Genomic DNA, 16006 nt, shown 5'->3' with positions numbered 1-16006 from the left:
GTATTTGGAGGGAATAAATCGGGTAACATGATAAACATTCAAATATTTATTTACTTAAAGGCATTCTGTGGAAGTTTCAACCATACAACATTTAACACAAAAGAGATGCTTAGGGAGACCAGGATTCCCAAGCCATTCGGGGAGCAGCAGTGCTGTGCTGCCTTCCTCCATTTTTATTTCCTAGGATTCCACTTGCTTAAATCATTGTGGAACGACAGGGAGAAAGTCTTCCCAATGAGCCAACATGTAGTGATAAGATTAAGCTGCTGGGAGAAGGGACCCATGTTTGTTGGGCAGTTAGAAATGTTATCTTTTATTTGACCTGAGTGAAGTGCCTAACACTAGATTTTTAAGAATCAAGTACAGTTTCAGATGTTTATTAGTTCACCTGTTTTTAACAAGGAATTTTTGTTGTTGATGTTGGTGGTGGTAGTTATACTTTGTATTTTAAATAAACACGACATTTTGTGTTACAACTCTCCCTTCATACTAACTGTTAAAGAAGTGCTTATAATTCAGATAAAGAAGAGACCATCAATAGAAGGAAAATACTAAACTTTAACTGTCTGTCTGACTATGTCCTCTAGTTTAGATTATCTTATCTGTTAGAATGAAAATTATATCCCTTGGCAAAAAAAAAAAAAAGTAGAAGAAGAAGAGAAACATAAAAAGTGTAAATTGAACTTTTGCCTTGTGTTACATCTCTGCTGTTTACCAAAATCAATTTATTTCTGTTTGTTTTACTGGCTATCTGCTGAAAACGTATCTGAATCCAACAAAATGTGAAACATGTGATTTAAAATAGTTTGAGAAAGGAAAAAGGAAGCATCCTGTTAAATGTTAAAAATGGGTTCTGTGGCAAATTGTATACATGCACCACATCAAAACTAAATCGAAGTTAAAATAAATAATGTTACACTGAAAGTTGAAAGAATATAGCAAATCATAAAGATGCTTGTATACTAATTGAGAGTATTTTAATTGTTAAAAGATTTAGAGGAATAAACATCTTAGATGGGAACACAGTGCTGAAAGATCAGTGCCGGTTCTGGTTTTCCTTTCTAGTGGCTTGGCACGGCGGCTGTGCTGAGCTCCAGCCTTGCCTTCAGAAACAGAAGCAATGCTGTTCAAAGGATTAATCAGTGGCCCATCCATAGGAGGCCTGGGGACATCCACATCCGCAGTCCCAAAAACTGTTACAGAAAGCTTGTGCCCTCAGCCCTTGCTGAGTTGCATTTCCGTCAAGGCAGCAGTTCCTGGAAGGCATGCCCTTTGGGGTTAGGCTTGGTTTGTTTCTGTCTCCCATGTCTGCAGTGCTATTGACCTCGCCATCTCCTCTGTTCCTCTCTTGTTTCTGTTGCTATGAGTCACAATGTAATACAGCAGTATGACATTTTCCAAACTGGTCTCTTTTCTTACTCATGCTGATCTATATTACATGGCTAACATGGCTCAAGAAAAAAATGTTGTCTTCAGGAAAGAAAGTGTTTAGTTGTATATTCCTTTCTCCAGTTCTGTTGAATTCATATCAATTGAATTGAAGTGCATTTTGCAATATAATTTACTAATTTTTGAAGTATGTATAAAACTCTTGTGGGATTCAATGTAGATATACTAACATTGGTCAGGCTTTTGGGTATTCTGGGAAACAAAAATATTTGGGTGTGTGTGTCTTCCAAATTTATATCATATTAATTTTGAATTCACATTCTTTTTCTTCTTTCTTCAAAATTTATCTCATCTTCACCTTCAAGGGTCACGTTAATTGTTAAGTATAGTCAACTAAGACACCAGATAGAGAAAAAAGTCAAGTATTTGTTATATAAGTGGATAATCTATTAAATAAATAAACACCATAGGACATTTCTAACATCCACCTATGGTATGTCAAGAATTTCTGTAGGGTTTGCATATAATACCATATTCGGTCCTTGAAATAACACTATAAGATAAATATTAGTATCTCTATTTTATAAATTAAAAAATTAACTTTAGATGTATTAGTTCATTCGCTCATTTTTTCCCCTAAAATATATGCTTTGAATATCTACTCTATGCCACACCCTGGGCAAAGATTTGGGGATAAAATTGTAAGCAAAAATCCTCATGGTTCATTCTCTCACTGGATTTTCAAAACAAAGCAATAATAGTGTTACAGTTATTAGGTAGCAAATCTAATGTTCAAGTCTAGTTCCTCTTGATGTCAGAGCCAGGGATTCACCAGCTTTTCCTTATCAGCCTTTCTCACTAAAGGAGAATAAAACTGGTGTCAGAAGCGAATCAGGCGTTTTACATATGACGCCCAGTTGTTCCAGATACGGTAGATCCCAAGAGGACAAAGAATGCTTTTTCCTCACTTAGGATCTAGTCCTAGATTCTTAGGAGCATGGGTTTAATATCCTCTTCAGTGGTTCCATTATCCAATGGAGTGGTCGTTTCAGTTCCAGTAATATCTTTCGTCAACCATTTAGTTACCAAGTAAATAGGTCCAGCAGTATAGATGCTTAATGCACTCCCTAATTAAGGATACTGCTGATGAAACATTTGTTAGTGTTAGTTTTCATATAAACAATTCTTTTAGTTGTAGTTTCTTTTTTGGTCTGTTGACTACATTTTAAAAGATTGTTTACGAAAAGAATGGATTTTTTAAATAGGATCCTAAATCTAGAACTTTAGTGTGACCTGAGTCCCTTCTGCACTTATTTTCTGCCAAATAAATCAATAATCAATGTCATACACAAGTCTAAGTCTAATTTAACTAAATACCTTAAGAACTATTTTATCATTTCTTCTGCACTCCACAACAAGTTCAGGATAGGGAAATAATTCCATCCCAGTTGTGGCACACACTGGTCAAAAGTCAGGAAACTCACATATTTTGGGGTGATATGATCATTTAGTCACCTATTCACAAGTGGGTTAAAAAAACACACACAGCTAATAGCAAGTCACAAAGAGAAACCAGAAGGACCCAACTTCGATTATCAGAACATACTTATTTTCTTTTCCTAATAAAGAATATGTCAATGCTTGCTAGAGGCCCTGATGACCACACCTCATTATTTCAGGGATGATTGATTAGTGCAGTGTCTTGCTGACCCAACCCCCTACAAAGGAATACCTACCTTCCATTGATAAATAGCCACCCTTAAATTTCCTTGGAGGTAAACTGAAAACAGCACCGAAGGAACTTAGATAATATTTATGCATGCAGTCTTTTGATTCCAGAGCTTGAATGGTTTTGTCTGGTTATTGAAAAGACCAAACATTCTGGAATGAAATTTTGGTGGTTACATGCATGTCAGCTTACTTGCTGCAAATAAACCAAGCATATATTATAAGAGCTGTACATATCACGTACTGGTTCAACTTGCTTTCCTTCCCAGAATTTCAAGAAATGCTGCTCTAGTCTCCACTGGTGCTCTGTTAGTGCTGTTGCAAGACTGAGAGCTACTCTCTCCCTCCAAGCCATGTCAATTACATCAACCTGTATCGGTAGATATGGCACCCCTGAGCGGTACAAAATGCCGCAGTGCTCTGAGTGTGCGTTTATAGCCAGGTTTGAACACATCATGAAATATACGCCTCTCCTCACTAATGAAAATGGAGCCACATTTGCCTGTTCCTTCAGCCAGATGGGGCTATGATTGGTGTGTGCTTGCCTTTTACATTAATATTTGATTCCATAATAAGAACCACGTGAGACAATTTCAGTTTATTGGTTCTTAAGTTGCCAAAATGGCTTTTGTACAAGTAATAAAATAAATAAAAATATTTCCCCTGTGTTTTTTCTTATAAAATACACTTGTTATGTAAAGGATAAGCACATACCAGTCAAAACCTGATCTGGCACAAGCAATATTGTCTTGCTTTTTCTTATTTAATAGAAAACAAAGGAGACATATTTATTAGTTTCCTAATAGCATGGTTGGCTCACACTGGCTTATATGTACACATCAGATATTGGAGGCATTTATTTAGAAAGAAATGGTTTATGCTGACATCTTGGTAAAAATTTCAAAACCTAGTTACTAATAAAAATACATTTCCAGGGAAAGCATAAAATGAAGGAAGTGAAAAAAGTGAAAAACTGCTTGTCCTCTTGGTTATTCAGCCACTTGAACCCCTTCAGGGTTCAACCCCTAAAAAAGCATTGCTGGTGCTGGGCCTTCTCTGCTGCACCAAGAAGTCCAAAGTGAACCATGCTAGCATGCCTAAGGCCAGGGGTCTGCCATTCATTGAGCCTAGACTCAGATTTTAAGTTGAAATGCCCTCTTTTGAGTACAACTTGAACATAAGTCACGCCACCCTCATACTTGTCATTAGTCATCAGTTCGCATAAGTCTTTCTTATTTGGAATATTTAAGAACCAATTCATAAATATTCCCCTTTAAAATATGAGTGCTCAACAGAGCAATGACATAGGAACAGATCTGCAATTGAAGCTGGCTGGCCATCTTCTTGGCCATCTTTCTGAGGAAGTACCTGTGAGCAAACGATATAAATGGGGAACCACTTTACCTCTGCTAAGACCTCACACTTCCATGAGCTGATACTGATCTTCCACCAAGCTTATAAAATCTATCACAGGGCTTGCTCCTTCATTTCCTATTTTCAGTATTCAGAGACCCTGAAAAACAACGAGAGGGTTACAGGGAGTCTTCTGTAGTAAGGTTGGACTTACTAAAGAAAACAAGTGAGTGTTTGAGAAATGACTCTTTCCCCCAAACTGTTCGTTCTTGCAAAGAAGAGGCTACACTACATAAGACTTGAATTATACTGCATAAGACTTGAATTTAATTAAATGGTTGCAAGAAATACTTTATAAAGCTAAACTTTACCCGTCATTTTTAAAAGAATAAAACCTGTCCATGTTGTTTCAATAAATTTTGGTAAAGAAAATTCCGTTTGCTTAAACTCTTCCATTCCCTGGTTTGATCACTTTCTATCATTCTATGCTGAAAAACACAGAAATATTTTAAAAACAAAAGCATTCTTCTACCTGGACCTTATAAAACCTAAGTATTGTATAAGCATGAACATCTGTCTTAAAGGAAAAAAATAAGGACATGTACTCTTTAAAGAAGCCCAATAGATACTTTTACCATCATTGTCAGATTTGTAACTGGAAAGATATGGAATATATGAAAAATGATTAAGCAATGTAAGGGAAATGCAGTCTGTTGGGGTAACAGATATATTGCTTTAGCTTCAGTGCTTTGTGTTATGTACGTACAAATATATATATATATATATATAAATACACACACATATTTACATATGTATTTATTTGTTTATTTATTATTTAATGAAAATAGTGCAAAAGGTGGAAAAGATAGAGTGTACCTGAGTGAAATATCTTAGAAGAAAAGAGTTCTTTCCAATAGGTTTCAAGATTGAATAGAAGGGATAGACTTGATCTGAGTCATTTTCCCACTGCTTCATGGGGCAGACTCATAAAATGAGTTTGATGGGCACTGAGGATTAACTTTGACCTCTCCATGGCTTCAGGGAGTTCAGGTCAACTTGGAGAGACTAGAAGTGTTACTACGCAGGGGAGAGCAATGCGATACAGCCCCAGTGCTCTGTCTCACGCAGCCAGCCAGCAACAGCCTTTCACAGTTATGTTGCTTCTCTCTCTATGTCAGGGTTAAGGTCATTTTTAGGGCATGGTGAGGAAATGTGGAGGCCAGGGCTGTCTGCACCACACCTGGGCAGTGAGAAACAGGGGGTTTCAATTTCCAGCCTCTGGATACCACACAGCCTAACCTTTACCTGCCAGTCCTCACCCCAGTACACAACAAATATAAAAATAAAATCAGACATTTCAGAGTAGTGGACTAGCAAGATCAAGGGTGGACATTCCTGAAACACAGTAAGGCTTTCAGAAAGAGGTAAGCAATAAAGGCAGAGCTTTGTAATTTAGCTATAGTCACGGTCTCCTATGTTTAGTTATTTTGGGGGGTGAGGGAGGGTTGGGGGGTGAATGTGTAGAAACTGAAGTTCAATTATTATTTTGGTACACATGGGGGCTGAAATATTGAGCTATTTACAAATATACAAGTTACTGAGGACTGAATCTGCAAATATAAGCAGTTTCATATCAACTGTAGCTTATTCATGTATTTCCTCTATTAATGGCTCAGTCACTCTCCTGGAATACAAGATAGAAGCAATAAAACTGACATTGGAAGGGAAGTAAACAGAAGCAAGTATTTTACTTTAGGATTCTGAGCCTAGTGAACTCATTTCAGAGAACAGAAACCTAATAATAGAAATCACAGTTATGAAAATATCATTAATAAAAGTTAACGTTGACTGAACAGTTATTCTGTGCTGTGAGCTGCTTTTATGCTTTACATATAGTAGCTTGTCAATCTTCATTGCATACCTATGAGTCATTATTATTATTATTATTATTTTTTTTTTTTTGCGGTACGCGGGCCTCTCACTGTTGTGGCCTCTCTCGTTGCGGAGCACAGGCTCTGGCCGCGCAGGCTCAGCGGCCATGGCTCACGGGCCCAGCCGCTCCGTGGCATGTGGGATCTTCCCGGATCGGGGCACGAACCCGTATCCCCTGCATCGGCAGGCGGACTCTCAACCACTGCGCCACCAGGGAAGCCCATGAGTCATTATTATTATTATTATTATTGCCATTTTAATATGATGAGAAAATTGAGATTTTTTTTCATACTTCATATGATTTTCCTACACTTCACCCACAAAGTGGCTGAATATTCCTAAAGTGTTCATGAGGTTCGATAACAGCAAGTGTTATTGCCCCTTTTACAATGAAGGGAATATGTTACTAGTGGTGCTTGTGAGACCATTGGACTTCTCTGAGATTTTGTAAATGTAAGTTCTTAGATTTACCATGCTATGCTAATTCAGAAGTCTTTTGATTGGAAATAATAGAGAAGAACTAATTACCCTTTAGAAATACTCCATAGATTGGTGAGATCCATGCCACGTATAGGATAAGGCAGCTATCAATAAGGCATGGTTTCAGGGGCACTGGAAGGTTTGCTTACACTCAGAGATCTTCCTTCCAGAGCAAAGAGCTTAAGCTTTCAAATCAGACAAAGCTAGAATCAAACACTAATTTTATCATAGTTACTGTGACCCTGAGCTGAAGTTTCTTAATTCATCCAGGAGTTGTCATGAGGATGAAACAAGGCAATGAGTATCAGTGCTTTGAATGTGACGAGACTAATACATTTTGTTTTCCTTTGTCTTCCCCTTTCTTCTTTCTCTTTCCTATAATTTAACATGTTACTCACTCATACTCATAACATGTTTCACTCATACTCTTGAGTGAAAAAATATATGAAAGTCTTAGAAACTGCCCTTGAGGAACTCACAATCTAATGTTATATTTTGTGACCTAATAGAAAAGGCAATGTGAGCTCTGAAACATTTTGAGTATTTTTCCTGGCTAACAATAGAAATAAAACCCTCAGGGATTGATACAAATATTTAGCTTATACAAAATGGCACCTCATTTCACATTGTTTTAGAAAGGAGAAATTGCAATATCATAATATCAGTCGATGGTGTTTATTATCTCTTGGTCTTTTCCTGTTTCTCACCATGTTCCTATAAAGTTTCTGATAGTTAAAGAAAATTTGGAGTCTTAGAAACTGACTTTCATTTATAACCTGCTGATTCACCTAGATCAGGTTACTGGGAAGAAATCCAAGTTAGACCTCCTGACCTACCCGAAACAGCATGAAGTATGCCCTGCCACTAAATCCTGATTCCTGTGTACCTCACCCTGTCACTAAATATGATTTAGAGGAACCTTTAGAAAGTCAGGTATAAGGATTTAGTGCTTTACATGTAAGTTACAGCTGCTGGACTGGCTTTTATAGTAACGTAAGTAAGTAATTTATTAAATGGTTCAGTCATTAGATATACCAGACCTTGAAAACATTCTTGTGAGGGAGGCTACTTTGGGTAGTGAGAAGATTAGCATTTCTCAGCAGCAAGTATTTGTGACAAGATTAATGAGGCACAGGGCAGATGGATTTGTTTCCCTCTTTGTGTCTGCTCCCCTGGTTTCCTTGCCCTTTATTTGTCTTTTCCTCTGTGGCACCTGCTGTCACTGACATGGATGAGATGCCAGAACAGCATTCCTTTACTTCAACACTCTTCACACCTTTTTCTCCCCTCTTCTTTCTCCATGGGAGGTATTCCTTTCTCCTCATCTGGGATTGGCAAAGGACATTATTTCAGTTTCTACAAGAAATGTCTGGCAGGCATTTTCACTTTAAAAGGAATCCCAGAATTATGAACAAGATCAGAAACACTCTCAATGGCTTCTTTTATATAAGAAAAACAGTTATGTTGGAGATCATTTAAAAATTACACGTCTCTTCTAATGCAGCCTGCATTTTCCTTCAGAATTAACACCACCCCTATTGTGTCCATTTTGTCTTTTAGGAGGATATAACTTGCTTCATGTACTGACCATCTGATAGAATGTTTATGTTCCCATTTTCTTTCTTATGTTCTCAGGCTCAAGAGACAGACACTGTCTGCTTTGTGAGCTTACTTCTCTTCAAAAATATTTATATCATGTAGACTAATAACAAGTGTACTTTCTTTTAACAAAGCCTCCAACTTTGCTTCTGTTTGTTCTTCTTCCAGCTCAATTTCCCCTGATGCCTTCCAATAAGTTGCCATCCTTTTTATCCACAGAAGTCTCCTAAGTGTGTCCTTTACTTTGATAAAACACACTTTTCACATCTTATAAAAACTAATGCAACAGAATTTCCCATTTGTGTTTTTAGAATCTGCCAACAAATTTTTATGATGATCCCAAGCACTAGTTATTTTTAGGTCTAAAGTAATAGCCAAGATATTTAAAGGCTAAAGAGATGGCAAGATCTGTGGCTGTCCAATGGGCATTCCTGCGCCAGATGAGGGCCTGGGAGTCTGGAAAGTTAGGAGATCAGCAAAAGGCACATAAAATACCAGATTTCTACAGTTAATGAGGATGTTTAATGTATATTTTTACAATCTTCTAATTTTATAATTTTGAGTTTAAATTTTTTTACTGACTTTATCATTCTTGATTTGACTTTTAATATAAGCAAAATTTATAAGTAAGAACCATGAATTCAAAGAAATAAGTTATTTAACTGCAGCAATTATGAAAAAAAAATCCAGTTTCTTGGAAAATTTCTTATTTACCGGGTACATCTATGTACCTCAGAGCATTTGCAGATGGGGTCATTCAGGGGGTGTTCAATTAGTACTTGGCCAAAACCACAAGTGGGATTTGTTTACATGGTTATAGACTCAAGAATAGGAAAAAAAAGCAAATAGATGAAGTAAAGTAAAAGTGGAGTTTTCTCATTTAAAATTACCGATGCGATGGGCTTCCCTGGTGGCGCAGTGGTTGAGAGTCCGCCTGCCGATGCAGGGGACACGGGTTCGTGCCCCGGTCCGGGAAGATCCCACATGCCACGGAGCGGCTGGGCCCGTGAGCCATGGCCGCTGAGCCTGCGCGTCCGGAGCCTGTGCTCCGCAACTGGAGAGGCCACAACAGTGAGAGGCCCATGTATCGCAAAAAAATAAATAAATAAAATAAAATAAAATTACCAATGGGGCCAAGGTGGTAAAAAGGGAAATGTTCTAAAAGTTACAGAATTATCACTGCAATATATTGAATAATAAAGCCAGCACTGGAGTCAAGTTTTGTGGCTAAATTGCCAGTCCTCTCAGACTTCTCCATCTGTAACTAATAGTACGAATCACTTTGTAAGGCTATTATAAAGGTTGAATGAAATGATGTGTCTAAATCTCTTGGAACAATGATCGATAATAGTTAAATCATTAGCTATTATAATTAACTTAAAAACACTGATTCCTTTCTCAAGGAAAATTTTACATGGATAAACATAACAAACACAAGAAAGGTAAATAATCACAGATAAGCAGAAGAGCAGGAAAATAGTAGTGTTGATAAGAATAAAGCCTGGAGTGGGCTGAAAATCAGAAGAATGGAAGCACTTTAGAGCTACTGGGCTCAAAGATTAAGAAAAGAAAGGAATAGACCATTTGATTGAGATAGGAGGGTATGGCGTTTAAGAAATTGTGAGAAAACCAAAATTCTCGACTCCTATTTCACTCTGCCTTCCCTATGAAGGGAAGAATTATTATTTCTCGTTTAACAATTATTCTTAAGCGAGAAAAGGCAGAATAAACATTTTTAAGACGAGGTGGAAATTCAAGATAAGTTAGAGGATTGGAAAAGATCCCCTAGCTGATTTTATGTTAATAAAACCTCTGGGTTCATTCAAGATTTATATAAAAAATTTTATAATATACCTGACCCTTTCTCCTAACACAACTTGCTTCCACACAGCTATGCCTTATACAGTATTTTGATTCACCTGGAATGCCTTTCCTTAATTTTTCATTTGGAAAATGCTATTGTTTTGACAAGAATTTCCCAGCTTCCCTTGGCAGATCTAATCACTCCCTGGCCACCATCCCGTCTGTGCATGTTTCTAACATCTGTGAGAATGTATTGTGGTGATAAGTTATATGTCGCTCAGTTCCTGCTGTCCCATTGGGATCTTCCTAAAATACAGACTGTTGAACCTTGTGTTCTAAGATCCTACCAGAGTATGGCTCATAGTCAGTATTCAGTAAGTGTTAATTTGACTTGATTTAACTTAAAGAAAAGGAATGGTTGCAAGAGCTAAGGACTCTTGACGAGAGAAGACTTTCAGGAATGGGATGGAATAATAATAATAACTATCTTCAATAAATAACAGGTATTACATGAAAGAAGGAGTAACTTTGGAGGACAGAACCATGATTAATGGGTCAAAGTTAAAATGAAATAACTTTTGACCCAGTATGAGGCTGAACCTCCTATCAGAGTTCTCAATCGGAAAGGGTTATCTTGTATGGTAGCGAGTTCTCTGCTAGGAAATATGCTTGAGGTGGAAACTGAGTAATCTGTTTGGGACATGGTACAGCTAGTTCTTGCAGAAGATTAAGGTTAGATTTGAAAATCTTGAAGTTTCCTTATATAACACTAAGATTCTATGATTAGCTTCATATTTATTAATGTCTCAGTTGGAGAGTCAGATATTGTAATAAACTTCTTCTTTCCCAGAGACTCTGCTTATCTCAACTGTCATCTTCTTCCAGGTAATAATCTCTTCTACAAGTTTGTGAAACTTGTTCTTCACTGCAGGCCCTATTTTTATTAATGTTTCCCTCTCAAAAAAACCTGCCACACCACAGGTACCCGCCATGCAGACTCAGAAACTTGGCACCTCTGAAACCCTATTGCAAAGTTTCCCCTGCTTTGTTTTGCAGTCTTAGCTTAGCTGGAAAAAAAAAAAACCTAATATGTTTAGAAGACTATTTGTATAAACCTGAATAATCAGAAAGGGGCTCAGTTCTGTAGACAACAATAATAATAATTAAAGTTGGCTTCTTTAGTGTCTGGAATTCCAACTGGGACAAGCTCAAAGCTTTGGTTTATCATCACAAAAGAGCCACAGAGCCCTCAAGAGCCCTTTCTGGGATTCCAAAGAAAATCTACCAAGGCAGAAACTTTTTCTTCAAGTTTTTTTCTATTAAAAACAAATAAAGGCAAACACAAACACATTCCAATACAGAAGCACTTCTGAAGAGCCACAAATCCACAAGGTTCCAAGCCTCTGGCTAGTCCAATCCGTTGCTGTAAAATGCTAGACATAATTTCAGCTAGCGTGGGTCTGCCCCATGCAATAATCAAAGAAGGCAACACTACCACAAAAATCAGGCTCTCTTCTACATTACCACCTACCTTTGTTTATGTCTGCAGAGTTTGTCTTTTCTCCTTTCTAAAATTTTTTTTAATTGTTTCTTGCATGTTTCTTGTTAGATTTTTGAAGTTAATACTTTTATTCTATCTTCAGCTCTGAACTATAGCACATATGCTTTGTTTATCTGTATGGTGGCAAGACAATTTCATGATTTGCCCACAGCTTACAAACTGATCAGTGGGGTCTGTCTCCATGGTGCCGTGACTAATGGACATCTGGAATTGTCAGTTGTGCCTTTGTGAGGTTGAGCCGTGACTTGAACTAAAGCTACAATGTGAGCAGTCATTTGAACTTCCCTGCCACTTGCTGGATAAAAAGGCAAGAAGGAGAGGATAATCTGTAGTATTAAGAAAATTTTCCATTCTATTAGCTTACATATCCCATCATCTGATGTAACGCTTTTACCAATTTTATGCATCTAGTAATGTAGGACATTATTATAATTAATTGCTTGAGTTATGTATTCTGCTGTATTCCAAGGTTTCTTCTGTTTTGTTGTAGTCTGGAAAATCCTCACAGTAAACTTGAAAGTAAATGTAGTAATACAACATAATTAATTATAGCAGTTTCTCTTCAAAGCATTATGTGTGTCTTTAAAAGAAATGGTATCAGAATACACTAACTCAAGGTAATATTAAGACAAGCAAATATATCCACATGTATTTCTTTTTTGGAACTAATGCGATAGAATTAATAATTATAATATCTGACATGTATATTTACCATATACAGCATTATTACTTACTCATAATATATTAACCCATTTAATTTACACATGAAGTAAGTTCCACTACCATCCCATTTTATAAATAAACTGAGGTCTAGAGAGATTAAGTAATTTGCCCAAGAATAACTGAAATGAACTGGAGTCTGGATGTTTGCGTACTATTTTCATATCCAAAACTTCCTAACGAATGAAAGTAAGGATTCAGCTTGAGTTACACATGGGCTTCTACTACCGACTGCTGGGCTTCAGATATACCCGTCAAGCAATGAAACAGGCCTGTTGGAAATTTAGTTGTACCCTCTGGAAAAAAATTCATACCTAATCTGTTGCTGTAGTTCAGACATACCAGTGGGTAGTATTGGTGGAGTGGCTTTCTCAAAGACTTAACACAAGATCCTGAGTAAGTTCCCTGCAAAGGATTCCCCCTGAGAGAAAGTCAGGCATGATGAACTTGACCCAGTGACTCATTTCAGTCACAGGAGAAGAATAGACTTCTGAGTCTATCATGGGGGCTGATATTTGAACACAAACAAAAGACACAAGGGCCCCTAATAACGCTGCTTTGGACCACATCAGAGAGAAACACAAAGGAGAAAGGGCAGTTTTCCCAATTCGGCACCTACTGCCAGGTGGGATCTGAAGAGGGGTCAGCAGAGAACTGTAGCATCTGAAAGAGCAGGTAGGAATAGGCTGCCCAACACAGTAAGGTGGAGACTGTACAGTACTTTTTAGGTTCGGTGTGACAGCGCCTCAGATTTGATGGGGATGGAATTGCTGGAAACACACTGGGGCCCCCAAGAATTGACAGGTAAGACTTTGATAGGGTGTGATGGTTCTGCTCAAGCAGGTCTAGAGAAAGTGAGAAATCCTGTGTGAAAGGAGCTCAGGAAACACACTGGGTAGTGACCAGCCAGAAAGAGCCATGTTAGGAATTCAGAATTTCACATTTTAATAAAATAAAACAAATTTAATAAAATTAATCTGGAAACAAAGGTATAGTACATATATAACCTCAAGATAAAGGATTTCCTTTAAATTAAAAATTTAAATTAAAAATGTGAAAAACCTATTCCTTATGTCCTTATTTTACTGAAGACTGGTGAACACTTCATCACAGGCTTGTATAAGTTCACTGAGAGGTGTTTGGAAGCAACTAATGTGATGATAGTTCTGCTGGATCACTAGGTCCACCACAGTGAAACTTCAAAAGCTCATTATTACCAGTGCCAAGGGATTATCAGATTTTGAGAGAATGAATCATGTTAAATTTAATACATGTAAGACTGGGGTGGATATCAAAATGCTGATGTATCATGGCAGAACTCCGAGTCCTTTAGAGGGAGAAGGCATGCTTCCCTTTGTACGACTGTACAGATGAGAAATCTTTCCTGAAGCCCACCAGCAGACTGCCTTTAAATCTCACACGCCAGGATTGCTTCTGGTCTAAAGAAGTCACTGCCAAGGGGAATGGGAATCAGTGACCAGTGCAGACAGGATCCACTCCTTGCTTGGAGGCCGCTTCCAGCCTCTAAGAAGCTCATATCACAAGCAAGAAGATAGATGCCTGAAAAAAATGTGGGGTATTATTAGGGAGGCAGTCGAGCAAAAGTGACTAAAACAGAAAGCTAAATAATGATCAGATATAATTTTATTGAATTCCCAGGTGCAACCTTTGTAACAGGAATAAGAAACGTTTAATATCAGTGTGATCTCCCTGGCACATTTCTATTAGACAGACACTTGCTTGGTGAACATGGGTATAAGCAATGTATTGTTTCATGGCTTCAGATTAAGCTAGGTAGATATGTCCATCTCACAGTGAGGATGGTATTGACAATGGGACCTAAAATCCGTTACAACTACCTACATTCATCTGAATCTTAAAAATATCTCTGCCATTAGAAATGGAAATATTCCAGGTAGAATAGCCAACTTCCATTTCCTTGGACTATCTTTGGATAGATGTTGCCAACATATACATCTGACACTCACCTCTTTCCTATGTGTCCAAGAGTGACAAATTCCTCTTTCTGAAATGTTCACTCTTTTCTTAGACATATTACCATATTCAGATAGGTTACCAGAGACTCTTACTTCACCTGACATACTCTTTGTACATTCTGCTGATTTGATAGTTTAATTCAGACAAATTTTTTGTTTTGTTTTGTTTTGTTTTGTTTTGTTTTGCTGTATGCGGGCCTCTCACTGTTGTGGCCTCTCCCGTTGTGGAGCACAGGCTCTGGACGTGCAGGCTCAGCAGCCATGGCTCACGGGCCCAGCCGCTCCGCGGCATGTGGGATCTTCCCGGACGGGGCATGAACCTGTGTCCCCTGCATCGGCAGGTGGACTCTCAACCACTGCGCCACCAGGGAAGCCCCAGACAAATTTTTAAAAATTCAGTTCCAAGCTCTTGGAGCTCACCTAATAAGATCCCAAAGTTTTATTGTAGTCTCCTACAGTAGTAGACAATAGAAAAATATTGTAGAAACTTACAGAGAGTGTTGTAATTATGATTATGGCAGGCAGGAATTGATAGGATGTTTGAGAAGAAAAAGGAGAGCCAGGTAAAAGGCTCTTATAATTCAAGTCATGAACCAATGAGAGTTTTGAATATGGAGGAACACAGTGGCTATAAGGCTAAAAGTAGCTACATAATAAAGATATTTCTTTTATAGATATATACTAAATGTCAGGAGCCTTTGTTGTTCATTAGTTAGGATCCAAGGTCTCAGAATGGAGGACACACCAGTCAGAAACGTACCCCTCAAACACGCAAGTTGGTATACAACTGACTAATAACCTACGTGGATGTAGTGCATTCCAGGATGCTCTGTACTATCAGGCATCCTTTAAGCCTATAGGAGCACCAGCATAGGTTTCTGGAATGGATATATGTATTCCGGGGCAATCAGCAATATCCAGAAACTGGCTTAGGTGGGATCTGCAAAGAATGAAGAACATTCTTTCTTCACTAAGCTTAACTGTAGATTCTAGAATATTGTTCCTCATATAACGTCTATAGATGTCCCAAAGTTAGACTATGAACACTAACATTCACTACATATTTCAGAAGATCACAGCAGCCTAATAGTACAACAGCACCAAACAGTAGTGTTGAACACTTGCACAATCCAAACACTGGCAAAAGAATATTCTAAATGTGATCTCTTAATTTCTCTTTTATGATAAGGCCAAATTTGTTCTCTAATTTGTTACAGTTTTGTCAAAATCCTCTAGTAGGAAGAAGAGGTTCTATTCCATTTTTTGTACTAAAATGCTTACCAATCTGGTCTCATTACATGAAAATTAAAATTTTTCATTTTTTATGAAATTTTAACAAGGTCAGTTTTATCGAGGCTAAGAGTGGCTAATTGCTTGTATTCATTCATTCCCTCCTTTGACAAGTATTTGTTCACATCATACGCCGTGTACAGTTCTTGCCCCA

General features: G+C 37.7%; 1 long non-coding RNA gene across 1 annotated transcript in view; it reads right to left on the bottom strand.

Annotated features, from left to right (window-relative positions):
- Positions 1 to 932: 932 nt before the first annotated feature.
- The window catches only part of LOC141276098 (uncharacterized), a 225614-nt gene continuing 210540 nt past the window's right edge, over positions 933 to 16006 (bottom strand). Inside the window, exon 5 of the long non-coding RNA XR_012325043.1 lies at positions 933 to 4630. This is a non-coding gene — a long non-coding RNA (uncharacterized lncRNA). The remainder of the gene's footprint in view (positions 4631 to 16006) is intronic.

The sequence above is a fragment of the Tursiops truncatus genome, chromosome 12 (assembly GCF_011762595.2).
Source record: "Tursiops truncatus isolate mTurTru1 chromosome 12, mTurTru1.mat.Y, whole genome shotgun sequence".
NCBI lineage: Eukaryota > Metazoa > Chordata > Mammalia > Artiodactyla > Delphinidae > Tursiops > Tursiops truncatus.
The sequence above is the reverse complement of the archived record's forward strand: the minus strand, read 5'-3'. Positions and strand labels throughout refer to the sequence as shown.